We start from the raw sequence: 26,984 nt of genomic DNA, 5'->3' as shown, positions 1-26,984 counted from the left end.
TCAGGTTCAATTCCTGGGCAGGGAACTAAGATCCCGCTTCAAGTCACCATTCACTGCTCTCTCCCCAAGATCAGAATCAGGGACTGGCCACCCAGAATCACCCTGAGTAATATAAACACATAAGGCACCCATCAGTCCCACCTCTAGGGCAGCCCATCTAATGCCACAGATTCCTGTTTCATACTTCAGGCTTAACATTGCAGGCACAGCTCTGCTGCTCCAGAATTTCCACCCAGAATATAGCCTCTCTTCCAAAATCAGACTTGCAGAGCTTAAAAGTGAACATCAGGTCAGATTCTATTTAAAATGACCACTTAAACAACCAAAAAAAAATGTCCTGCCATGGCTCTGCCCCCATTCCTTGGTCACCCTTTTCGGAGCAGCTCAAAGACCAGAGTTTCTGGAAACTCTGTCACCTTTGTGAACAGACCTGGCATTCACAATTTTTGATGCTCAGACTCAGATAAAGGAGAGCAAAGGACTTGAAATTTGGGGGATGGGTTTTATTTCTATCATCAGAGATAATGAAAGAGACAAAGATAATCTCTACTCCCAGGAAGGTAAGCCCAACATCTAAATCCTCTTGGGAAAGATGAACATAGAATACCCAGTTCCCAGCAGATTACGATAATTAACTCTCATAATGTGAGGCTCTTAGCACAGTGTCTTGAACATAGTGCATCCTCACATACCTGTGAGCATGCTGTAGATCCTCATGAAACATTCCTTTCATGAAATGTTGTTTCTCCATAACAGTCTTGCTCAGACCCCACTGCTTTCTCTCGTCCCCACTCAATTTGAAAGTGGTGAGCAGAGAATGTCATCTTTTCAGAAGTTGTTAGTGGTCTTCCCTGGGAATAAGCAGTATTTGTGTTCAGATAGGGTGGTTGTATGTAAGGCACTCAGGTGCTGTTCTTGATTTCTCTAGATTAATGCTGCTGGAAATGAGGTCTGGGGGAAGCAGTGGTTGCTCAAAGTGCAGATTAATGACCTTCATCCCAGACTTGGAGAGTCATAACATCAGAGTATGGGGCCCCAATATCTGTTTGTTTTTTTTTTTTTTTTTGCGGTACGCGGGCCTCTCACTTTTGTGGCCTCTCCCGTTGCGGAGCACAGGCTCCAGATGCGCAGGCTCAGCGGCCATGGCCCATGGGCCCAGCCGCTCCGCGGCATGTGGGATCCTCCTGGACCGGGGCACGAACCCGTGTCCCCTGCATCGGCAGGCGGACTCTCAACCACTGCGCCACCAGGGAAGCCCCCAGTATCTGTTTTTAAAGGGATCCATAAGTGATTTGTATAGCCATGAAATTCTGATGAGCAACATTCACCAAAGTCATTTTCAGCCTTGACTCCCCATTGGGATCATTTGTGTGTCTTTCAGAACAACCATCCCCTGTATCCCACCCCGAAAGATTCTGTCAGTTAGTCTTTGGCAGGGTCCAGGATCAATGATATCTTAACGAAGTGGCCCAGGTTATTCTATCGTGAGGCCAGAGTAAACACTGTGAGGCTCCCAGGTTCATTTCTGAGGACCTAGTACAGGGTCTGGTTCATGGGGAAGCATGCTCTATGTAGACTGGAATGGGGGACAGTCAGTCTATCTCACGTTCCCAGTGTTGTAGTGGAATGTGTAGGTGTCTCTAGGAGACAAGTGCCCCCAAAGATAAGGGAGGAGAAACTCACATAAACTCCATGAAAGAACTCTGTATGTGCACAGATTTTCCAAGGCCCCCATAAGCAATGGAAGAAGAGTCAGAACATACAGACCCTCACTGGCCATTGGGAAGACTTTGGCTCTCACTCTGATTGCCAGGGAAGATCACTGGAGCAAAAGGAAAATCCTTAGAGAATTTAGGAGCATGATATGAGTGGAGCAGGACATGTGTCTCTGTGAGAGCAAGAGACAAACCTAGGCTTCTCAACATAATTTCCATTGAAGCAGAGCTGCCCAAACAACATTTTAAAGCCTAGCTTCCCCCTTCACCTTTGGACATTGCACCTGTGCTATCTACTTTATTCATTCCCACCTATCTGGGTGTATGACTGTTGTCTCCTTTTCTTCACATCCCAGGGTTCCTTCCTTTGCTCTAAAAGGGTGACAGGTTCAGCTTAGAGACAGAAAGACCTGTTTATTTAAACAAAGGAAGATGACTCATCCTGGGGATTCTATAATTTCCAATCCAGTACTATGTTCAGTCGAGAAGAGAGGATACTGTAAGTTATAGAAAATTACTTTACCAAATAGTACTTCCTCACAGACCCTTTAAAACACTTAGGAAGTATTTCTAATTTGCAGATCCATAACTCTACTTCCAAGTACTACCCAATCAAAAATAAGGAATGGGGGCTTCCCTGGTGGCGCAGTGGTTGAGAGTCCACCTGCCGATGCAGGGGACATGGGTTCGTGCCCCGGTCCGGGAAGATCCCACATGCCGTGGAGCGGCTGGGCCCGTGAGCCATGGCCGCTGAGCCTGCGCATCTGGAGCCTGTACTCCGCAATGGGAGAGGCCACAACAGTGAGAGGCCCGCGTACCGAAAAAAAAAAAAAAAAAGGAATGGAGGGAATTCCCTAGTTAAGACTCCGTACTTTCATTGCCAAGGGCACAGGTTCGATCCCTGGTGGGGCAACTAAGATTCCACAAGCCATGCTGTGTGGCCAAAAAAAAAATAAGGATGGATATCTGATGTTAAGATGTGAGCAATAATATCTTATTTCATTTTATAAATATCTAGAATTATCGCTGATCTAGAGTGAAAGATGCAGATCAACTCAAGAAATGAGTAGAACAAGATGAAATATCACGAAGATTTTCTTTGCATCAACAAATCCCTATTTCCATGAAATTATTTCATTTCTCATTTGTGCTGATTATATTATAGCATTTTAAGATACTTGAACATATACTATAGGACTCTTGTTTTCTTTTCCTGGAGATACAAAAAGTAATAAACAAAAGAATAACTGAAATGACAATGGAATTAAAAAGAACATTTACAGAACTCTTACTAACAAAACCTGAACAAAGGTGAGAGCCTTCATTTTCCAAAGCAATCTACAAGTAAAGGGAAATGAAGAAGACAGGTAGTAGTCACATGAAATGTGATGGTTTATGCACATCTCTTAGTAAATCCCTCCAAGACCCTATTAACAATAATTGGAAAATTACTAGCTTTTCAGTTGAAGAACCTGGCAGATAGCCCCTGAATCAAGTGAACAAAATTACCATCAGCTGTAATGGGACAAATTGATATCAGCTGACCCATGCACACAGGCCTCATCATTGCTGGAACAGTTTTGCAAGCAAGCAAAGAAAAAAGCAAACCAAAAAACATTAATCTAATCATGAGAACAGTGTTAAGCACATTTAAAACCACATATAACTCTCATGTCTTGTACTCTTGTGTATTTTAAATAGGAAGTCTTTTCTTGAGGCAATTGAGAGCTCTCTTTTTCAGAACTCTGGGTTATTCTAGGCCCTATAGCAATCAGCTTAATTGGTACATTTTCATTATCCTTGTCTACGTAGACTGATCCTGCATCCAGACAGGACCTAAATATTACATATTCTCTGTCTTCACTGATATCCCAGGACCCAACCTCATATTCAGTGAGAATCCTGTATATCAACACCTCCTCAAGTTGATATGACAAAAAGGGAACATTTTCAACATTTGCACATCAGTAATTCATGGTAGAAATTCTTTATGCTGTAAAGGGAACCTGGATGGAGAAAATGGAGAGAAGGCAATGGGATATAAGAGAGGAATAGCCTAGAGATCTAACCTTGGCTATCATTAGGAAAAAAAGAAAAGTATTGAAAACAAATTTTTTAGGCAGGACTACCAGAGGTACAGAAGTAAATGTTTGCAAGTTCTAAATACATGGGGTTTCAGCAAGAAAAGGTGACACAGCTGCTGATCTGGATCACAAATTTTACCTGAGAACCTGCCATTTCTTCCTCTTCCTCTTCCATTACCAGGTTTCTTTCGCAGGCGATATTGTGTAAAGAAATCACACCTGTACATCCTTGAAGACATCGGCACAGCACTTTCACCTGCTACCCGCACACTCAGGCAGAAGGCCCTTCAAATGCAGAAAGGCCACGCTCCCCTATCCTTTGTCACATGACAGATTCAGAAGAAAATGAGCTCCTACACGGAGACCAAAACGTGATATTCTCCTTCCCTGTTTACCTAGGCCCTTCTGTCTCACACTCAGCTACTAATGGTGCTACAGGAATGGGGAATGTGGGATGCACTGACCGGACCCACTCACACAGACTCTATTATTACCTTTCCTTGAACCAAAGGCTGGACTCAACTCTCACACCACAAAAATACGTGCGAGGCCTGTTGCATAACCCTGGTTTCTCCCTAGAATTCCCTGGAGAACTAATTAAAGCAAATTTATTTGTCATCTCTATAAATTATGTTGCTCACCTGAAACTATGTTGTACACTTGAATCAAATATAATATTGAAGTTAACTACATTTCATATTTTTTAAAATGTGGGACTTCCCTGGTGGTCTAGTGGTTAAGAATCAGCCTTCAATATGTGAGGCGCAGGTTTGACCCCTAGTCGGGGAATGAAGATCCCACATGCTGTGCAGCACAGCCAAAAAAAAAATTAAAATGTGCTCTCAGGCAGAATCTGCGAAGAAGGTCATAGGTGATAGTAGTTATTAAAACTATCCATGTCATCTTTATTGTAAGCACTTATGTAAATCTTGCCTCTCAAACTTTAATATGCACACAAAGCATTCCAGCACCCATGGAAGAAATTGCAATTCTGCAGGTTTGGAACGGGGCCCATGAACTGGCATCTTTAACAACTTTCTTCCTTGTGCCAATGCTGCTCCCCCAGACCCGTTATTAGTAGCACTAGAGAAAGTAGGCACACTACACCTCAGCCCCTGACATCAACCACTTTATCTCAAAACAACTATTAAAGACCATTAAAGACCATTAAAGACCACCATCACAATCTTGAAGGATCACATGTTTGGCTGGCATGTCAAAGTTTACAGAAGGCTAATAAAGGCTGTAACATCTGAGTATGTCTCTATTTGGAAAACAACATATTTATAGTCATTAGTGCAACAATCACTGAACATGTGTTACTGAACATAACACATCTATTATGTGTTTACAAGTAGGTTACAGGGCACTGTTTTGGAAATCTCATGGCTATTATTGGAGTTAATCTTCATAATACCCTGGGATTTTGGCATTAGGAGTCCCATAATAACCATGAGGATGTAGATACTGGGACTCAACTTTGTCTCTGTTTCCCTACTCTTGATTTTTTTTTTTTTAAAGTTTGCACAAAATAGAAGCTGATTATAGATGGCTGGAGGAATACAGAAAGTAAGAGTGTCTTAGAACTTCAGAGAGAGACTTCCCTGGTGGTCCAGTAGCTAAGACTCTGTGCTCCCAATGTAGGGGGCCCGGGTTTGATCCATGGTCAAGGAACTAGATCCCACATGCCACAACCAAGAGTTTGCAGGCCACAACTAAAGATCCTGTGTGCCATAACTAAAACCCGGCTCAGCCAAATAAATAAATATTAAAAAAATAATAATTTTTAAAAAAACTTAAGAAAAAGAACTTCAGAGAGTTTTCATTGTTTTGTATTTACTTTTACTCTTTTTTCTAATAGCGTAGATAAAGGTTTTTGTTTGTTTGTTGGCCACGCTGCCTGGTTTGCAGGATCTTAGTTCCCTGACGGGGGACTGAACCCGTGCCCTTGGCAGTGAAAGCGCCGAGTCCTAAGTGCTGGACCACCAGGGAACTCCCAATAAAGTATTAAGTTTATAAGTAAAAGCCAATCAGTTTTCCCAACTGGATTTTTTTTTTTTTTCAGTACGCGGGCCTCTCACTGTTGTGGCCTCTCCCGTTGAGGAGCACAGGCTCCGGACGCGCAGGCTCAGCGGCCACGGGGATCCCACGTGACGCTCCATGGCACGTGGGATCCTCCCGGACCGGGGCATGAACCCACGTCCCCTGCATCAGCAGGCGGACTCTCAACCACTGCGCCACCAGGGAAGCCCCAACTTCATTCTTTTGCATGTGGGTATCCGGTGGTCTTAGCACCTGTGCTAATTGTTTGGGAGAAAATATTTGCAAATGATGTGACCAACAAGGATTTAATTTCCATAATATATAAACAGCTCATACAACTCAATAAACAACAACCACAAAAAAACCAACCCAATCAAAAAAGTTGTGGCTCACCAGCCACAACTACTGAGCCCACGTGCCACAACTACTGAAGCCCTCATACCTAGAGCCTGTGCTGCACAACAAGAGAAGCCACCACAATAAGAAGCCTGTGCACCGCAATGAAGAGTAGCCCCCGCTCACCACAACTAGAGAAAGCCCACGCACAGCAATGAACACCCAATGCAGCCCCCAAAATTAATTAATTAATTAACCCAGCACGTGCATACCATCTAAATAATTACTCTCTCCTGTGCTCTAGTCTCTTATTAAAATCACATTTCATTAGGAGAAATTGTATATTTTGCACCATTATTGGGAAGAATAAGCCACACTCACTCATCTGCTGATGCAAGTGGCGGGTTATCAGCTGAAGTAACAGGGAAATGAGTGTCCTGCCAGCCCAGATGCAGTGAGGTCCGTCTCTGCCACAAACGACCCTCCTCCCCATTTTTCCCTCTGGAAATGATGGAAACCTATTAAAAGCTCATGAACTTAGGAGCCCAAACCACTAGGTGCCCGAGGGGGAGGGAGGGGCCCATGGGGCTGGAGTCTCGCAGAGGCACCTCAAACTCAGAGGAAACTCAAGAAGCCGGCATCCAACTCATTTCTCCATAGGTGAGGAAACCCAAGCCAAGGAGGGAGGGCAGGGGCTTGTTGGAGACCAAACTCCCAAGCCGGTGGCAAGGGTGGGAGCAGATCAGCGGAAAGTTTCCCCCAGCCAACACCTCTCCTTTCAACTCACAAGGTTGCCTGCCACGTCTCAGACCAGAAGAGCTCCTGGTGCAGCATGTGGCTCAATTCAGTTGGATTGGACCAGGTTCCTGAGGCCACGCGCCTGGTGGTCCCTGGATGCTGAGTGGTTTTTCTCTTGTCTGCATCTCTAGCCAGCTGCCTGCCATTGGCCGATCTAGGATTCTGCCATGAGGTGGGTCCGAGTGCGGGATGTGCCTGATGAGGCCCACCTGCGGGAGGAGGGTCGTGGCCGCCCTGCCCTCCAAGGGGCCCAGGCTCCAGGTGGGAAACTCTCAGCCAGTGTCTGAACACAGAGCACTGCATCCTCATTCTTTGCAACCCTTGGAGTTACCTTGATAACATTTTTAAATGGATCTCCCACTCAGCATATTTACCAGATAAAGAAATTCCCCCATTAAAATTCAGGAATGACATGTTATTAGAATGAGCTGGAAGACACAGGATGCTCCCGAATGATCTACTACTTGGAGGATTTTACAATTCTAAGGAGAAAACACTCACTCTCTTCACCCTCTTGGGCATCAGCACAAGGCGAGAATTGGCTGCACTCTTTATCCCTCTGATTTCTCCAGAACCTTTCCTCCAAGGAGAAATCTCTGGGCTCTGCAGGGACTGTGATTGGTGACAGTCAGGTACCTCTGAGACTGAAAAGCTGGAGGAAAAGAGACGGGGAGGGAGATGAGAAGTGGTGAGGGGGAGTAGCAGGGGCGTCACATTCAGTCTCAGGCTGAGAGTCTGGGTTCATCTCCAGCGAAGGTAAGGACCACCCAGAGGTGGCACCACTGGCCTTGTCACTGGTGTGGGGATGGAGGACAGCCAACCGTCATGGCAACTCCACTTGCAGAGAAATAAAGAAGAGTGGGGGCACACCCCTGGGAGCCAGTTGGAAAAAACGGTGACTGCTATGAAATAATGAGATGCACTTTTCAGAAAATTGAAGACTGTTCTCTTGGTTCTCAAAGACTTGCAAATACTGTGTCTTCTTCCGGAGGCATGCTGAAGCCCCTGGCCTTTGAGTGCAGTACTGGGAAGGAATCTGGGCTCAAAATAATCCAGCACTCACTCCTCGAGGATGCTGAGGATGACCGGTGTCCACCCTTCCGGTGCTGTTGAGCCTGAATTCCCCTTATTACCTGGGACAGGAGGGGTCACACAAACACTCTTACTAGGCAGCAGGAGGCTTGGCTGCTGGGCTACAGACCTTTATCAGATACATGATTTGCAAACATCTTGTGCCATTTTGGAGGGTGGATTATCTTTTTCCTTTTCTCCTTTTATGCACAACAGTTTTTCGTTGTAAGGAAGTCCAGTTCATCTCTTTTGTCTTTTCTTGCTTGTGCTTTTGGTATCAGATCTAAGAAATCTTTGCCAAATCCAAGATCATGAAGGTTTACTTTCATGTTTTCTTCTCCAGGTTTTATAATCTTGGTTCTTATATGTAGGCCTTTGATCCATTTTGAGTTAATTTTGTATATGGGGTGAGGTAAGAATCCAACTTCATTCTTTTGCATGTGGGTATCCGGTGTTCTTAGCACCTGTGCTAATTGTTTGGGAGAAAATATTTGCAAATGATGCAACCGACAAGGGCTTAATTTCCGTAATATACAAACAGCTCATACAACTCAACAACAACCACAAAAAAACCAACCCAATCAAAAAATGAGCGGAGGCTATCTGGACATCTGGTCCAAACTGAAACGCGCTATGAGTGAAAAATACACATCACATTTGGAAGACTTTGTAAGAAAAACAGAATGTAAAATGTATTATTGATAATTAATAAAATGATCACGTCAGAGTGATAATATGTAGGGTGAATTAGGTTAAATAAGATGTACTATTTAAATGAATTGCACCTGTTTCTTTTTACTTTTTAAATGCAGCCGCTAGAAAAGTGTACATGGGGGCAGCATGCCACTCCTTCAGGACGGTGCTGGCCAGACCCTCCCGGCCCCTGGGTGCTCTGAAGCCAGAGTGGGAGGCTCCTGGTCAGGGATTGCTGCCCCCAGCTCTGGGAGCTGAGTGGGACCCCAGGGAGGGCACAGCTGGCCCTATGCGAAGGGCCTTACATGGTGCCTTCCTTCCACCCTCCCCACCCGCCTGCAAGTGTCTTTATCCTAGTTTACGAAAATGAAGGGGCAGAGGCTCCGGGAGGCTCAGCAAGGGGCTGGGGAAGAAGGTGGAGACCCAGCCAGTCCACCGCAGACCCTCCCACCTCACCACGCCAGTGCCTGACCTGCTTCCAGGCTGAGGTGTCTACCTCTCCCTCCCCCCTAGAATTTACCCATTTCAGGTGTAAATTCAATGATTTTTAGTTAATTTGTTTTGTTGAGCAACTATCACCACAATTCAGTTTTAGGGCATTTCTATCACCCCATGGGCAGTCCTTCCCCATTCCTACCCCACCCCCAGGCAACCATTAATTCCTTTGTCCCAGCACCATTTGCTGAAATGACTATCCTTTCACTCCATTGAATTGCATTGACATTTTTGTTGAAAGTCAATGAACCATAAATGTAAGGGTTTATTTCTAGACTTGTTGCCAAAATATTGGCTTCCCTGTGCACCGATGCCGGACAGAAATACGGAGACAGAGATTTTGGAGGAAGAGAGAGATGGCTTTATTTTTCTGCCAGGCAAAAGGAAAGACACAGCAGGCTAGCGCCTCAAGAACTGTGCCCACCCCCGCTTCGGGAATGGGAGAAGATTTTATATGTGGGGCCCGCAGTCCAGGGTATATGATAAGGATCAAAGTAGTGAAGGTCCTGCATTCTTCTTCTTCCTGCATTATTTCAAAACACTCAGTGCTGGCGTCAGGCAGCCCTGTTACTGGGTCGGTTTGTCTCTGGGTTATCAGCCTGCAACTTTTTTCTGAAATGCAAATGCTACAAGGGAGTGCAGGATGTAATTTGCATAGTGTTAAAGAGTAATAGGTTAGTTTTGTGAAGTAAAATCTAGTTACAGACACTACAGATTAGTAACAGTTAAAAAAAAAAACAAAAAACTAGGGGTGATTAACTCTTTCAGGCCAGGTTATGTCTCTTCTGTAGCCTGTTCCCTTTATTTTCCTTGTTCTCAGGAGAGGGAAAACTTCTTTTCTATTTTTGCTGCAACAAATTCCCCACTGCTAATTCATTCCCTCCATATCAATGGAGGAAGGGAAATGGGCGTAGTCCTTGTCTCGCTGAGGACAAAACTTCAGTTTTGCTCCACTTGACAAACACCAGCTGTCCAGCCCAGGGGCCCATCTATCTCTTATTTCAAATGCCCCTTTCGAGGCGTGAACCCCAAGAAATCTTTATTGGGAGGATGAGGGACGACGGTCTGTCTTCTGTAGCTTCTTCAGGCTGGCAAGGGATTCATAGACCCTACCTAGTTGGGGTCATGGAGCTCTCGCCCTGTCTTATTAAGGGCCCCAGGGTGACTTCTGTTATTGTTTTGGCAGGATTTGTTCTGAGAAATGGCTGGAATCTTTACATCATCATTATCTTGATGTGAACCTATTGTAATCTGGAAGAGACAGAACTTAACAAGTAGTTTAAAAAAACAGAGGCCAAGGATTAGTAAAAGAATTATTGTAGCCGGAGGCCCAAGCAGATTTAAGAGCCATTAGCCGGAGGCCCAAGCAGGATTAAGAGCCATGTTACGTTTGGTAGCAATTTTGATCCTGGTCCAGATAAGAGTCAGCGCCTGGGTTACCCTGTCTAAAGGAATGGAGCCATTTGGTGTGGTCATATATATAATTTTATTAGCCCAGTGTGATTGATGTACGTGTAACAGACCCTGTTATAAGTATGTGGAGGAGTGACAACCTAAACGTTAATAGACAAAATAGATCTCATTTCTTTTTAGGACAGTAAGCCTGAAACCCATTCTAGACCTGGCACTTTGGGGAGACTTGTAGCCAGGAAGCCGGTTATCTAGTTTCATGTAAGTAGGTTTTAACCTTTGATGTGGTATTAACATATAAATAACAGGAGCTATTGGTCACTACATGTCTTCTCTTTTTGTTAACATATAATCTAAAGCAATTTTATCATCTAAAAGTGTAGTAATTACAAGGGGAGACCTTTAAGAAGTAAGGCTGCAGTTACCAGCTGCCAGCAGACATTGTTTTGAGAATGGCTGGTGGCATCCCAAATCTAACACAGCTCAGAAACCTCAAGTTCTTAGCAATAAAAGGACTTGCCTAAAATCACACCATAGTGTCACCATTAATGATGTCAGTGTTTCTCTAGGTATGAGAAGATGCAAGAATTGGGGCTCATAAAATCTCCTGAAAGTATATAACTATCTGAAGGCCTGTCCTGTCAGTTTTTCCCAGAGCATAGAGGGCCTCATTTCAGATCTCCACCCTGAACTCCTTGTATGGGGTGTTGAAGGTCACCAACTACAGCACCAGCTCATGATTTAATCCTTGTAGAAGTAGATGGCAAGTGTCAGTTTTCAGTCGGCAGGGCCCCTTTATGGTCATAATTTCAACCATGGTTTGGGGCACTTCGTGACCATTTTGTCCCACGGTGCTAGGAATGCTCATTCCCAGGTCTGGCAAAGATTTTGCTGATAGGCCACTCCATGTGCTATTACTGGACTAGCCTTTACTAGTATCCAAGAGTCTCTGAACCACCTGTCTTCCTAGTCTCTTATGGTCCAGGAAAATATTCCCTCTTCTTGCTTCTTCTCATATCTAGTTAGACTATTGCAATCACTGATCTCATTTGGAACTATATATCACCTTTTTATCAGAAGCTCAGTCACACATTTGGTATTGTAAGAAACAATAATTTTTTTGAAATAGGCAAAATACAAATAACATAGCTGGCAGTATTAATAAAGACATAAGTAAGAATTAAGCCAAGAACTTCCATTAGGTGCAGCCCAGTATATCCCAGGTCGCCTGTTCTGTACCGGTCCCTATTCTTCAGGGAAATTATATACTGGCATCGTCCATAAAGTACTCAGCCCAGTTTCCTAGTGTTACTAGACTTATTATCCTTAGTATGATTTAATTGTTCCCAGCATAGAGGAGCCTTTAACCTAAAATTACCATAGCCTGGTGTTAATTACATAAATCCATCCCATAATTGTGGAGGTTTTATTCCTTGGCTGAAATTTTGCTTGTTGCTCTGACTGAACTTTGAGTAATAGAGGAAAATTCATATTTATGGTCAGGGTCAGAGCACGTATTATTAATTGGTCACGTGAGGGGATCTCATCTAGTAATATCAATAGTGGCCTGAACATGACTATAATTTTCCTTTTAAGATAAATTTCCTAAGAGTCAACCAATTACAGCCTTGGAGAGGAGAAATCCACTCAGGTAACCCAGAAGTACTAGACATAGGTAACTGGCCACAAACCCAACAACTGGATTGATTTTTAAAACTAGCATAGGATAGTGCCTATGAAAGAAAAACATTTGATTCATATGCAAAAGTCCAAGAAGTCAAGAAAACATTATAAATGAGCATATGAGTCAGGTCCAGGATCTTGGTTGGGTAAGCTGTCTACTTTTGATGTTGTCTTTTTCTCATCCTGGCGTGAGTGTACTTTCTCCTCTGTTTCAGCGTTGTTTTAAGGTAATTTTGAGGTCAGCCGTCCTCTCTATATGCCAGACCAGTGCAGGAGCCCTTTGTGAGTGGAAATTAACCCAAGAGTTAATTCCCTTTAGTTTTACTGTATGAGCTAGTTAAGAGAACCTGATAAGGGTCCTTCCATCCAGTTTGGAGATAGTCCTTCAAATTATGTCTTTTACATATGTATAATCCCTTGATTGTAGGTCATGGGGCATCTGATCTTCATCCAAAAATAGATTACTGAGATAAACTTTAGAAACAAACTTAGAGTGTCCTATAATAATTCAATTAAACTTTTTAGCTATATAACATAACAGCAAGGAACTATCTGGGAAGTGAGTCTTGGTAAACACAGACATTAATTAACAAAACTAGAATTTAATTTTCAGTAAAACATATTTTTTTTCCTTCATTGTGAGGGCATTAACCCTGCAGCCAGGGAAGGCTATAAAGCCCATCAAATAAAAAATGAGGTTTGTCAGGGAGCCGGAAAAAGCCAAGAAGCCGTCTTGGATTTCCCATAGCCCTTACTGTTTGATTGACATCTATTGTTTACCCATTTTAAATTTCCTGATTTAGGAGTAGACTGTTGTCATGTTTTAAGGACATCAGGATGACAAAAGTCTGACACTGAGGGGTTAATTTTTGAAGAAGCAGAATGAGCTTTATCTACACATGCCTTCATCTTCATACATCATTGTGAAATAATACTTATTTACTTTACCAAAGTAACAAAAGATTTTAAAAGCAAATGTAAATAACTTAAAGGCAAAGAAATTTACATAGTCAGTTATTGAAGCAGCATTCCAGGGCTTCCCTGGTGGCGCAGTGGTTAAGAATCCACCCACCAATGCAGGGGTTACAGGTTCGAGCCCTGGCCCGGGAAGATCCCACGTGCTGCGGAGCAACTAAGCCTGTGCACCACAACTACTGAGCCTGCCTTTAGAGCCCACAAGCCACAACTACTGAGCCGGCATGCCACAACGACTGAAGCCCAAGCGCCTAGAGCCCATGCTCCGCAACAAGAGAAGCCACTGCAATGAGAAGCCCGTTGCACCGCAATGAAGAGTAGCTCTGCTCACCGCAACTAAATAAAGCCCGCGTGCAGCAAGGAAGACCCAACACAGCCATTAATTAAATTAAAAAAGCAGCATTCCAAGAAAACTTTGTTCTCTTAACAGAGAGAGAGAACCAAATTTCAGTCTGGTCTCGATAAACTTGGCCTGATGATTTATATAACGGTAATTGATCATATTAGGCTTTTTGCTTGCTGAAATTTTATATGGAGTCTCACACTGAACTTTTATTTTATTTTATTTATTTATTTTTTTTTTGGTACGCGGGCCTCTCACTGTTGTGGCCTCTCCCGTTGAGGAGCACAGGCTCTGGACGCGCAGGCTCAGCGGCCATGGCTCACGGGCCCAGCCGCTCCGCGGCATGTGGGATCCCCCCGGACCGGGGCACGAACCCGTGTCCCCTGCATCGGCAGGCGGACTCCCAACCACTGCGCCACCAGGGAAGCCCTCACACTGAACTTTTAAAAGACCTCTCAGGAAAGTCACACCAAGGGCTTGTCACAAATTTCGCTTACCAGATCTAGGTGAATTCCTCCTTTTCAAGGTCCCCAAAATACCTTGAGATTTCTGTACTTGTTAGTGAGGTAGCCTTCCTAATTTACCTGATAAAGCTGCTGGGGACCTAAGAGCTTCCAGTCTCTGGAGGGAGCAGATAGAAAAGGTAAATGGTTTAATTTTACCCATAGGTGTAAATTACCAAATTGTTGTAAACCCTAAGTAGCTTGAGGAGAAGGGCTTCTTTATATCCAGTTTAGCATTATGGTCTGAAAGTCAGAAACTTGTATTTATCCAAAAGTCCTTTTTATAAATCTGTAAGAGGAAGCATTTTTGCAAAGGCATCAGAGTGAAACTGTAAGTGTCTATAATGACAAAAGACTTAAGGCAAGTTTAAAATCTGATTACAATGTAATTAACAAGGTAACTTACTGTTGTGACATACAACACTTAAGATAATAACTAGAATTATGACTGATAACATTTTACCAGAACATATCAGAATTTTTTGAAACTCCGTATAATTTCTAGAATATCTATATTAGTAACAATTATCATACAATATAACCTAAGGAGATTTATTACACATTTGAAAATACTTCCCACGTACTTTTAACATACCAAATGAACCTAATTTGTGTAATATCTCTCTTTGGGCTGTTTCAGGGACCCTTTGAAGCACCCCAAAGTTAGCTAGAGGTCAAAGAAACTTCATTACAATTTGATTTGGGAAGTTTGATAAAAAATATCAAAAGGGGGGCTTCCCTGGTGGCGCAGTGGTTGAGAATCTGCCTGCTAATGCAGGGACACGGGTTCGAGCCCTGGTCTGGGAGGATCCCACTATGCCATGGAGCAACGAGGCCCGTAAGTCACAACTACTGAGCCTGTGCATCTGGAGCCTGTGCTCCGCAACAAGAGAGGCCACAATAGTGAGAGGCCCGCGCACCACGATGAAGAGTGGCCCCCACTTGCCACAACTAGAGAAAGCCCTCGCACAGAAACGAAGACCCAACACAGCAAAAATAAATAAGTAAATTAATAAACTCCTACCCGCAACATCTTCTTTAAAAAAAAAGAAAAAGAAAAAGAAACATCCTCTAAAAATGTTAGCCAATACAGATAAGCTTTTCTTTAAAAAAAAAAAATGAAAAAGGTTTAGAACACTCAGTCAGATAAGAACATATGTCACTGTGAAACAATAGTTATTCAATTAAGCGAAGTAACAATAAAAGATTTTAAAGGCAAATATCGAACTGATCACTTAAAAGGTAAAGCAGCTTAAAATCTGTCATCCAAGGCAGTTCAACATCTTAAGAAACCTTGTACCATGCATAATAAACCTCTTTTCCTCAGGGTCCACTTTCCACAAACCTTTTTTTATCACTTTCTGTATCCATCACTTTATTTTCCCATTCAGAAACAGCCACCTGTAAGTCAGACCTACTTCCTTTTCCCTTAATAAAATGCAATTCCATTCCTCATAGTTTCTTTACTAAAAACACACATCCTACTTTCCTTAAGCAACCATGAACTGTCCTTTATATCAGCATTCTGTAGATTAGTAAACATACATCCAAATAATAATTTTTGAAGAATGTGCTTGCTTTTTTTTTTTTAACATCTTTATTGGAGTATAATTGCTTTACAATGGTGTGTTAGTTTTTGCTGTATAACAAAAGGAGTCAGCTATATGTATACATATATCCCCATATCCCCTCCCTCTTAAGCCTCCTTCCCACACTCCCTAGAATGTGCTTTCTTATAGAAAATATCTCAGTGTGGCACCAAACACATTTTTTAATAGTTCTAAACCATTTGTTTCTCTGTAAAAGGAAGCCACTGTTCAGTAATTAATGTTTCAATATCTTATTTTATTTGGAAATGGCCTAGTTATTTAATAAACTTCTAACCTTTAACTTAATTTAGCACAACTCTAAATTTTCGAGTTGTTGAATATCTGGAGAGATCATTCTTAAGTAAATATTCCTAAAACATAATTATTCTTTTTTTTTTTTTTTTTTTTTCGGTACGCAGGCCTCTCACTGCTGTGGCCTCTCCCGTTGCGGAGCACAGGCTCCCGACGCGCAGGCTCAGCGGCCATTGCTCACGGGCCTAGCCGCTCCGCGGCATGTGGGATCCTCCCGGACCGGGGCACAAACCCTCGTCCCCTAGCATCGACAGGCGGACTCTCAACCACTGCGCCACCAGGGAAGCCCAACATAATTATTCTTAAAAAGTTCACCCAAAGCTCTTATCTCATTTGCAATTTTTTTTTTCTTAAAAGTTTCTTCACATCAAGTTATTTTCATTGCTGACAAATTTGTAATAGATATAAGATCTTATTTAGTTTATATTAAACCTAGGAACAATAGAAGTATTATACTTAATGCTGATGAGTCTAAAGACATATCTATATTAATTAGATCAACAAACTTAAACATTAATACCAGGTATTAATTTAATATTGAATATTTCCCAGTTCACATGAACCTGAAATTTATTTAGCTTAATTTTTCTTGGGTTTAGAATTGTTTGATTTGTAAGCACTTGCTTTTCTTTTAAGCCAATTAAATAGAGCTCATCTACAAATTAACCTCAGCAATATTATCCAAAGACAAAAACACATACTGAGACATACACATATACCCAGACAGAGATCTCATAGTTTCCACTTGACATTTAAAATGTCTCTTTGCCTCTTTTTTTTTTTTTCTCTTAGTTTGAAATTCTACTAATTAACCCAACGCTGAAGTCTCAGGCAAGGTGAGCTGTGTTTGTAGCTCAAGGACATGATAAGACTTAACTTCAGACTTTGTCCTAGGCATATTTTTGTTCTCTCAGGGGCAGAATTTTGAAGAAAACTATTTTAATAAGCTAGCTTTTTCTAATTGCACATGCAAAAAGAACTCGTTTTGCAATTTTAAGAAAAGTTTTATTTTAACCAATTTTCTCTGGAGTCTAAAGAATATTGTGGCCATACTGTCAAAAATCATCTTTCTCTTTCTGTGGTCATGGTTTCATAGCTAAAATTTAAACCAGATAGTGCTCAAATTGGCTCTGATAACAGGGGCAGACTGGCTGATAAAATGTTGTCCCAGCAGGGATTGTCCCTCTGGGGAGGTGGGGTCTTAGTTTGACCAGAAGAATCTGAAGTTGTAAGAGAACTTGCAGGAGTGGAGGAAGCTTGGTTCCCGCCCCCCCTCCACGCCTCCAGAGTTGGGAGAAGTTAGAAGAGGATCATTTAGAATGTCTGGAGAGCTGTTTGTTTGTTTATTTTTCTGATTCCTCAGGCTTACGATTATGGAGCCACCTAGAGCAGGGTTATAATAAAAGGAGCATGAAGTCCGGAACATAAGGGAACCTCAGTCCATTCTTCCCATCCTGTGGCAATAAAGATCTAATTGTAGGAGACCCATTTTGAGGCCATTTTTCTTTGTCACTGGATCATAGCTATAGGTCGACCAGTCGTTTAAAATTTTCCCTAAGGATTCCCAGGTGTGGGTGGAACCTTAGAGAAAGCCCTTCCCATTTTGGCTCCAGCAGTTAGTAACAGACGTTAGATGTTCGCGCTCAAATCAAAACATGAACCTTCACCTCATCAGCTGGAAGTCACACATAAAACATAAACCGTAAAAGGAAACAGCAAAGGGATGCTCAAAAAGAAAAAAGAGAAACATACGGCGGAAACCTGCCCAAACGTGACTTCCGAGTCCCACTCGACCTGGACCATTGCCCCAAAGCGGCGCCTTACATGAGAATCTCCCTTTGCAGGGAGAATTCCACATCAGGATTTCCCTTTGCAGGGAAGTCCCTAAATTGGAACTGAGGTTCCCGTATGGGGACGGTCAAAGGTCACGGAGTGCACTCGGGGAGACTCACGTAGGTGCTGACGGGTGTGTCGCGACTTCCCTACGCCCTCTTTCTGGTCCTCCAATATTCAGTGTTTCCTCGGAGTGGAAGTCCAGACTGGCTGGGGCAAGAGAAGAGAAGGTGTCCTCAAGGCAAAAGGAGCCTCGGCAGCTGCTAGGTCAGCCTCTCCCCCGTTCTCCGCCGCAGCCTCGGAGTTCCGCAGCCGAGTCGCCGGGCCGGGTGCGATCCGGGCACAGCTCTGCGGCAGGGAGTCCCTGGCGACCTGGACTCAGAGATATCCTCCAACCCTCCGCTCTCCCGAAGGAGGCTGGCGTGGAGAGAGATCCCCGAGCTTCCCATCAAGCCCAAGGGCCCTGCGGAGCCGCCTGCCCGCAAGCAGATCCCGGACGAGCCCCCATTTTGTTGCCGAAATCTCGGCTTCCCTGTGCACCGAGGCCGAACAGAAATACGGAGACAGAGATTTTGGAGGAAGAGAGAGATGGCTTTATTTTTCTGCCAGGCAAAAGGAAAGACACAGCAGGCTAGCGCCTCAAGAACTGTGCCCACCCCCCCTTCGGGAATCGGAGATGTTATATGTGGGGCTCGCAGTCCCGGGTATATGATAAAGTAGTGAAGGTCTTGCATTCTTCTTCTTCCTGCATTATTTCAAAACAGTCACAGCTGGCGTCAGGCAGCCCCGTAACTGGGTCCGTTTGTCTCTGGGTTATCGGCCTGCGACCTCTTTTCTGAAATGCAAACGCTACAAGGGGTGATTTGCTACAAGGGAGTGCAGGATGTAATTCACATAGTGTTAAATAGGTTAGGTTTGTGAAGTAAAATCTAGTTACAAACACTACAGATTAGTAACAATTTAAAAAAACAACAACCAAAAAAACTAGGAGTGATTAACTCTTTCAGGCCAGGTTATGTTTCTTCTCTAGCCTGTTCACTGTTCCCTTTATTTTCCTTGTTCTCAGGAAAGGGAAAACCTCATTTCTATTTTTGCTGCAACAGACTCTCTAGTCTGTGCCACTGATATATATGCCTATCCATATGCCAGCACCATACTGTTTTTTGTTTGTTTGTTTTTTACTGAAGCTTTATAGTAAGTTTTGAAGTCGGGAAACATAAATCCTCCAACTTTGTTCTTTTTCAAAATTCTTTTGGCTGTTTTTGCCCTCGGGGATAAGCTTGCCAATTTCTGTAAAAAGCTTCTGGGATTTTTTGAAAAGACTGCAGTGACTCTACAGATACTTTGGAGAGAATTACCGTCTTAATCATATTGCATCTTCCAGCCCATGAACATGAACTCTCTCTCCATTTGCTCAGGTCCTTGCCGGTTTCCCTTGGCAGCATCGTGGTTGTCAGTGTGCAGGTCTTGCACTTACACTATCAGGAGAGCCAGAGAGGCTCAGGGTCAGGAAGCTGGGGTGGGGGGGAGGTACAGGGAGAGGTCACATGCCCTCCTCACAAACACACACTGCAAAGTCACACCGGGATGAAATACCCCCTTATTATATCCCTGAAGAGCAGAGGGAATTTTATTAAAAACCAAACTCTAGTAAATGGGGGTTCACCCGCACGGCAGTCAGCTCAGCTAAACAGATTGGTGTCCTGAAACAGAAGCCAGGTTGGTTGTTCTGTTGTCCAGAGAGCACGGCCAAACAATGCTGAATCCCGCTTGCCCTCTGGTGGTGATATCGGGCACCACCGTGGCACATGGGACCTGGCTTGGGTGGCTGAGTCTAGGCAGCCGCCACAGGCTTCTGGTCATGCACCGGAGGAAGGCGCTGGGGAAGGGACCCCCGGCCGCTGCCTGGGGAGGGCGATCAGGTCTCAAACCTTCCACCCCCGCCCCATGCTTCTCCACTCAGCTTGATGGAATCAGCTTCCACTCACCTTTCTTCCCACACACTCTGAGAACATTGCTAACTGAATTCTACTACAGGACACCACAAGTTTACGGGCAGCGTGTTGACTATAAGTGTTTACTGAGGGACTTCCCTGGCGGTCCAGTGGTTGAGCTTCCACTGCAGGGGGCAAGAGTTTGATCCCTGGTCGGGGAAATAAGATCCCACAAGCTGCCAGGTGCGGCCAAATAAAATAAAGTATGACACAGATGAACTTATTTACAAAACAGAAACGGGCTCACAAACATAGAAAACAAACTCATTAAGGTTACCAAAGGGGAAAGGGGTTGGGGAGGGATAAATTAGGAGTTTGGGATTAGCAGATACAAACTACTATGTATAAAATAGATAAACAACAAAGTCCTACTGTATAGCACAGGGAACTATATTCAATACCCTATAATAAACCATAATGGAAAAGAACATGAAAAAGAATACATATATATACATATTAAGTGAAGTAGTACATATATATAAAACTGAATCATTCTGCTGTACACCAGAAACTAACACAACATTGTAAATCAACTATACGTTAATTAAAAAATAAATAAAAAACAAAAGTATTCTTCTTTTTTTTTTAACAACAGCCATTTATTTATTTAGCCTTGCCATGCAGCTTTCAGGATCTTAGTTCCCCAACCAGGGATCAAACTCGTGCCTCCTGCAGTGGAAGCACAGAGTCCTGACCACTAGACCTCCAGGGAATTCCCTATTCTTACTTTTTAATGAACCTTAATTTTGAAAATTTTCTTTCACACGAAGCCACAGATACACAAATAGGAAGAACCTTAAACATAAGATATATTTGGCAGAGATTCATAAAACTTTCACTTCATAATAAATTCTAGAAAAAAAATTGCTTGAAAATAATTACATTTACACTAAAGTTCTCAATCCCTAAGTGGAGGCCTGGGAGAAGTCCCTCTTCGAGCCCAGGTGTTGCCTTGAGACCCCACTGCCCAGGTCTACCTGGAAATGATTTTAAACTGCTTGGTCTTTGAAACTCTTCAGTTTAAGATGTGCTTCTGGGCTTCCCTGGTGGCGCAGTGGTTGAGAATCTGCCTGCCAATGCAGGGGACACGGGTTCAAGCCCTGGTCTGGGAAGATCCCACATGCCGTGGAGCAACTAGGCCCGTGAGCCACAACTACTGAGCCTGCGCGTCTGGAGCCTGTGCTCCGCAACGAGAGGGCGCGATAGTGAGAGGCCCACGCATCGTGATGAAGAGTGGCCCCCGCTCGCCGCAACTAGAGAAAGCCCTTGCACAGAAACAAAGACCAAACACAGCGAAAAATAAATAATAAATAAATAATTAAATTTAAAAAAAAAAAAAAAAAGATGTGCTTCTGTGCAAAGTCACCTGGAGTTGGCACTTACGTCTTGTCCTTGACCAGAGCTTACCCTGCAGCCACTAGGGGGCGGAAGTGAGGCGTTCAGGGGCTCTTGGGTACCAAGGACGCCTACCTGTGTTCTAGGTGGGTTCACGGTTTTCTGTCATTTTTCCTGCAGTTCTTGACTGCTCTCCTTGTATGTTTTTACCTGCTCAGATGGTTTTTGCTTGTTCCTTTCTATCTCTGCACTTTCTTGTGCCTTTCATTTCCCTCTTCCTTTCTGCATATCTCAGGCCTTGGCTGCTGCACATCCCAGCACAGTGCTTCCCGCTGCCCCTACCCCGTGTGCCTCTGCAGGCCCAGCGAGTGCAGCCTTGTGCCTTCTGCACGTGGCTTGACTTTATTTGAGGCCTCGTGGGTGATTCCCTAGCTGAGGCAAAGGCCCATTCTCGGCACATTCAGAAACTAGAGAACCAGTTTTGTACACCACTGATAGGTTGTGAAGGACTTCTCCAATTCCAGGAGGCAGGCCAAAAGAGCCTTCTTGACTCAGATGTGATTTTTCTGGAAAGATTTTTATGAATATCTTCCAGGAGTTGGCTTTTGGATGCCTTGTGGGTTTTTAAAAAGGCAACTCTGGGGCTTCCCTGGTGGCACAGCGGTTATGAATCCACCTGCCAATGCAGGGGACACAGGTTTGAGCCTTGGTCTGGGAAGATCCCACATGCTTCGGAGCAACTAAGCCCGTGAGCCACAACTACTGAGCCTGAGCTCTAGAGCCCGTGAGCCTCAACTACGGAAGCCCACACGCCTAGAGCCCGTGCTCTGTAACAAAGAGAAGCCACCACAATGAGAAGCCTGCGCACCACAACAAAGAGTAGACCCTGCTCGCCGCAACTAGAGAAAGTCCGCGTACAGCAACGAAGACCCAATGCAGCCAAAAATAAATAAATAAATATATTTATTTTAAAAAGGCAACTCTGTTGCTCCGGCCCTCTCTTCACAATCTGGCCATTTTCTAAACACCTGTTGCATTTCTTTTCTTTTTAATATTTATTTATTTATTTGGCTGCGTTGGGTCTTAGTTGCGGCAGGTGGGATCTTCTAGTTGCGGCATGTGGGATCTAGTTCCCTGACCAGGGATCGAAACTGGGCCCCCTGCATTGGGAGCACAAAGCCTTAGTCACTGGACCACCAGGGAAGTCCCAGCACTTGTTGCATTTCTGTATGGATATTTTTAAACCTTGGCTCAGTTCGTTGTTGATTCACTCAGTGTCTTAAGGAGAGTGGAGCTCCAAGAATAAAATGGTAGTAAGGGGCTTCCCTGGTGGCGCAGTGGTTGAGAGTCCACCTGCCGATGCAGGGGACACGGGTTCGTGCCCCAGTCCAGGAAGATCCCACATGCCGCGGAGTGGTTGGGCCCGTGAGCCATGGCCGCTGAGCCTGCGCGTCCAGAGCCTGTGCTCCGCAACGGGAGAGGCCACAACAGTGAGAGGCCCGTGTACCGAAAAAAAAAAAAAGGTAGTACGCACTGGCTGCCTGCACACATCAAGAAACTGGCCCAGGCCATGGCTCCTCGGGCAGTACAGACTTTAAGTCGCCCAGTCCTTCTTAACAGATGTTATTTCATTAAAAGCCCCGCCTTCGCCACAGCTCGAAGCCTTAGGCCTCTTCTAAGCCAGAGTCAGAGGTGCTGAGTTCTCAGGCCACGAGGGTCTTCTGGTATGCCCAGCCCTCTTCTTGCATTTCTATTCCAAGACTTGCTTCTCCACTCTCTTGTCCTCTCTGATGAGTAGTGAACGGCCTCAGCTCACTCACTCCTGTCTTTAATTCTGAGGGTCCCCTGATGGTCTCCTTCAGCTGGCATTTATTCTGCCCTTGTCAGTTGTGGGTGACCTGTGATGGGCTCCTTATCTGATACTTGTTCTGTGTCCGCCACACATTGAGCCTCCAGTGGAGCAGCCCCTCAATCCTGGAGCTCCCCAGTTCCTCAATGAGCCCCAGGAACCCGATGCTTCCCAAGGACCCAATGCTCTGAGGAGATCAGGGGAGAGAAGAGGCCTAGCAGGAGAACAGCCACTCAGAAACACTTGTGGAGTGGAGACTGGTGCCCCTGCTGGTCTGTCTCTGGTCCCACCTCCCTGAAGCTGCACCCAGATCACAGGACCAGGTGTTTCCATGGTGATGACATACAACACTAAACTCTTGTTTCTGCATCACTTCCAGGTCCCCACACCCCATCCCTAATTCAATGCTCAGATGTCCAGATGCAATGAGGCAGAACACAAAGAAGTGGGGTTTCAAGGGTCCTGGAGAAGGGGTGGCCAGGGTACTTTTGACAGGAGGCAGAGGGCTCTGAGGTCAGGGACCATGAGCCTATGGATCAAGGCTGTAGCATCTGAGAGATCAAGGATTTGGGATTTAAGGAGCTTAGACTTGGGAACATGGGTGGGAGACCCATGAGAGGGAGCCCAGAGGTTCATGAAGCCCTAAAAAGAAGAGATCTAGGACCAGCTAGTGGGGAGTCAAGGTGGGAGAGAGAACAGCTTGTCCTAAGGAAGGCCTTCTCCATCGTAGAGCAGTCCTAGAACAGGCCTTCCAGCCGCTGGAGATGTGTGAGCAGACTCCTGAGCACTCCTGCAAGGGAATCGGTCCAGAGGGCTCAGACACTGAGTAGGGTGAGAAAGAGGCTCTTTGTAGCAACTCCCTCCTCTTTTCCCCACCGCCTGCTCCCAGAGGAAATCACTTCCGAGCAGGGCTTTTCCATCCCTGAGCTCTGCCAGGTCACGGTTCATCTCTGAGGTCCTGCCCTCTTCCCCTTATCTCTGTGTCTCCACATGTGTCTCCTGTTTGCAAAGGAGACTCTATCATCTGGTGTCACTTGACACAAGATGTTTGGTCATGCTTTTCATGGGCCTCGTGGCAACAGTCCTTCCTCAACCATTTGTGTTGCCTTGACTTTTCTCATGTCGTGATCTCCAAAGTGATCCTTTGCTAGATTCTTTTCCTCATCTCATCTTAAAGGTGAGTTTTTCCTAGACCAGATTTGCGCAGGACATTTGTGTCAGGGAGAGTCAGGGCTGCGTCTTAGGCTTGCATAGATTTTGTGGGGATTCAAGTTTTTGTATGTAAACATGTTTTGCACCTTAAAAAAATAAATGTCACGTTATGTGTATGAGAGGTTATAAAGGCAGGGCATAAAGAGCGCTAGGAAGTAGGGCCAGTGTACTACTATGTCTCAGTGGATGAAGTAGACACACCATCATGTTCAGGCATCTTCTGTGTGTGCCTAAGCCTGAGTCTGTAACTCAAGGGGGCAAACCATTGGCCCCGGATGTGGCCATATCCTCCTGACCCACCCAGGTGTTCACTTTGATCCTCAGTTTTAATGATTTCCTTGCTTTTCTTCGTAGTCTTACTTCCCTTCGTGCCATATCCTAAAAGGCCTGGCTTCACATGCCCTGTCCACTCTCTGTCCATGGCCTTGTGCCTGTGTCTTACTCCCAGGAAACTAGGATTCAGCCTCAGCCAAGGGGCCAGTCTCTTCAGACAAGCCTATTTGGTATTGTCTTTCTTATGATCAAACACGAAACTCAGAAAAAACCAATGCTGTCAACGTGGTTTTACACCCTCACCATCTTGATGCTTCCTGAATAAACAAATGCCCCAGAGGTTTTTGCTCCTTCACCTGTCACCTGACACAGCAGTCATGTGCAAGAGACCCTAGGAATAAGAGGCATGGTGCTATCCTTTACATTTAATTAGCTCCACATTTTTAATTAATGCAACACTGAAGAGCTGACCTGCTGACCTACTTATCCAGTCCGCAGGGCAGGCAAAGCTCTAAAATCTAAAAGTGAAGTTCAACCTTTAGGAGGTTAATTTTGTACATGCAGAACGTGCAGAGTATGAAAAAATGTTACATTAAAAAAACATTTAGGGTCTGTGTGCTTTACAGGGTGAGTCGGAAGGCTGGCTATGTCACGGTGCTCATGCCCCTGGGGTAACCCTGAGAAGTAGTTCTGTATCAAACCTCACGAAAGGTTATTTCTTCTCTTCATCCTGATATTGCTGGTTACTATAATAATTTAACTAGGCCATTCAGTCTTGTCTTCAGCAGATGGCTTCGGCTTTCCTGCCACGCTTGCCTGAAGAACCATTTTAAGTTAAAAGCCAGAAGTTGCATGTCTAACAAAGGACCATCTCAAAGCCAGGGTGGGAAGGACTGGATTGCATACTCAGCAAATGACACTACAAAAAAGACTCATGGGTACAGGATTCTTAGCATCAGCTACCATCACCTGTAAGACTGTCCCAGGGAACCGAGTGAGGGCTTCTAGGACTCTGAGTTCAGAACAGAAGCAAGCAAATCACCATGACTGTGTGGCTGGGGCACTGACCTGTCTTTCGGGAATCCATGGAGATCGGCATGTTGTTGCATCGTGCGGTGGCCCTGCCTTGTCCTCAGGGTGAGGGGGAACAGAGTCACATCTTCCGGCAACACGCCCTCACACTGACTGATGAACTCCATCAGTAGATAGCGGCGTGTCTGTGCTCTGGAGGGAAGGAAACAAAGAGAGTGATAGCCCAGAGTGCCTGCCTCCCAGCTCCCACCCGCACGGTGAGACAGCGGATGCCGGGCTCGTGCCTGGGAGACTCCTCCGCTTCTGACAAAAACCAGTGAGGCGGACCTAGGAGCCAGCTGGGATCCAGGCCGAGTGTGTGGACCCTGAGTGAGGACCCCCGAGTTCACGCCCCAGCTCTGCCACAAGCTGGCTGTGGCCTCGCTGCGTTCCTCTGCTTCCTATCTATAGAATAATGATGAGAGAGCCTCCCTCCCTTGGCTTGTTATCAACCTTAAATGAATTAATATGCTCAAAGAACTTAGAAGAGCACAACTTCGTGAGTGCCCACGGTGTTAGCTCTCATTTTCACTCGGAGACTTCGGGGAAGCTCGTTCCTTTGAGCTTTGGTGACCGCTGTCCATCTCAGCCCTGATCTGAAGATCAAATGAGATCATAGGTAAGAGCTTCGTCAAGGGCCACTTGACCATACCGGAGCAGGCTTGTGAAGTCATTATGGTACGTTTCTGTAGCTTCCCTAGAACAATGGCGTTTCCTTCCCCCGCAGCGCTACGCTCCTGCCAGAGCCTCCTTGGGCCCCTCCCTGCTGCAGGACCTGATGTTCCTGTCTCAGTTTTTGCCTCCAGTTCTTCAGGGCAGAATTTCTGCTCCCCCAGGAGTAGAGGGGGTCGAGCAGACAGCCGTGGGTGAGCTTCACTCCATGTTGTTAGCCCTGAGGGTAAAGTCTGGGCAATGGGATGGAAGTGGGTCCCAGTCCTTGCTCAGAGAGCTATTTACCTGGCACATTGCTAAGCATTCCTCATAACTGATGCCTGTATTAGAAGTGCTCTAGTGTCTATCATTTGGGAATTATAAAACAACAATGTCCTCTACTGACATTTACATTTTACTACACTGTGAAATAACATTTTAGTGAATATCCTTGTCAATAATTCTCTGTGCATGTCCTTGTTTCTTAGAATAAATTTTTAGTAATAGAAGTCTTGAGCTGGTGTAATAATTTTAATACATATAGCCAAATAAGACTAAACAGGTTGCTACCAATTTACCCTCTTACCAGCAGCAAATTAGCATTCCTGTTTCCTGAGCCCTTACCAAACGCATATTTCATAGTCTCTATCTCTATATATCATTGCCAGTTTCATAGATGAAAAATTATCTCTGTGAAGTATAAAAGTTCCTATAAA

General features: G+C 44.7%; 1 protein-coding gene across 1 annotated transcript in view; it reads right to left on the bottom strand.

Annotated features, from left to right (window-relative positions):
- Nucleotides 1-25,632, bottom strand: part of RASGEF1A (RasGEF domain family member 1A) — a 181,035-nt gene extending 155,403 nt beyond the window's left edge. Inside the window, exon 1 of the mRNA XM_079707529.1 lies at nucleotides 25,615-25,632. The gene's annotated coding sequence lies outside the window, so the exon portion shown is untranslated. The remainder of the gene's footprint in view (nucleotides 1-25,614) is intronic.
- Nucleotides 25,633-26,984: the final 1,352 nt, after the last annotated feature.

The sequence above is a fragment of the Hyperoodon ampullatus genome (genome assembly GCF_949752795.1).
Source record: "Hyperoodon ampullatus genome assembly, chromosome: 1".
In the NCBI taxonomy this organism is placed as follows: domain Eukaryota; kingdom Metazoa; phylum Chordata; class Mammalia; order Artiodactyla; family Ziphiidae; genus Hyperoodon; species Hyperoodon ampullatus.
Note: the sequence above shows the minus strand (reverse complement) of the source record. Positions and strands in the feature narration are given on the sequence as shown.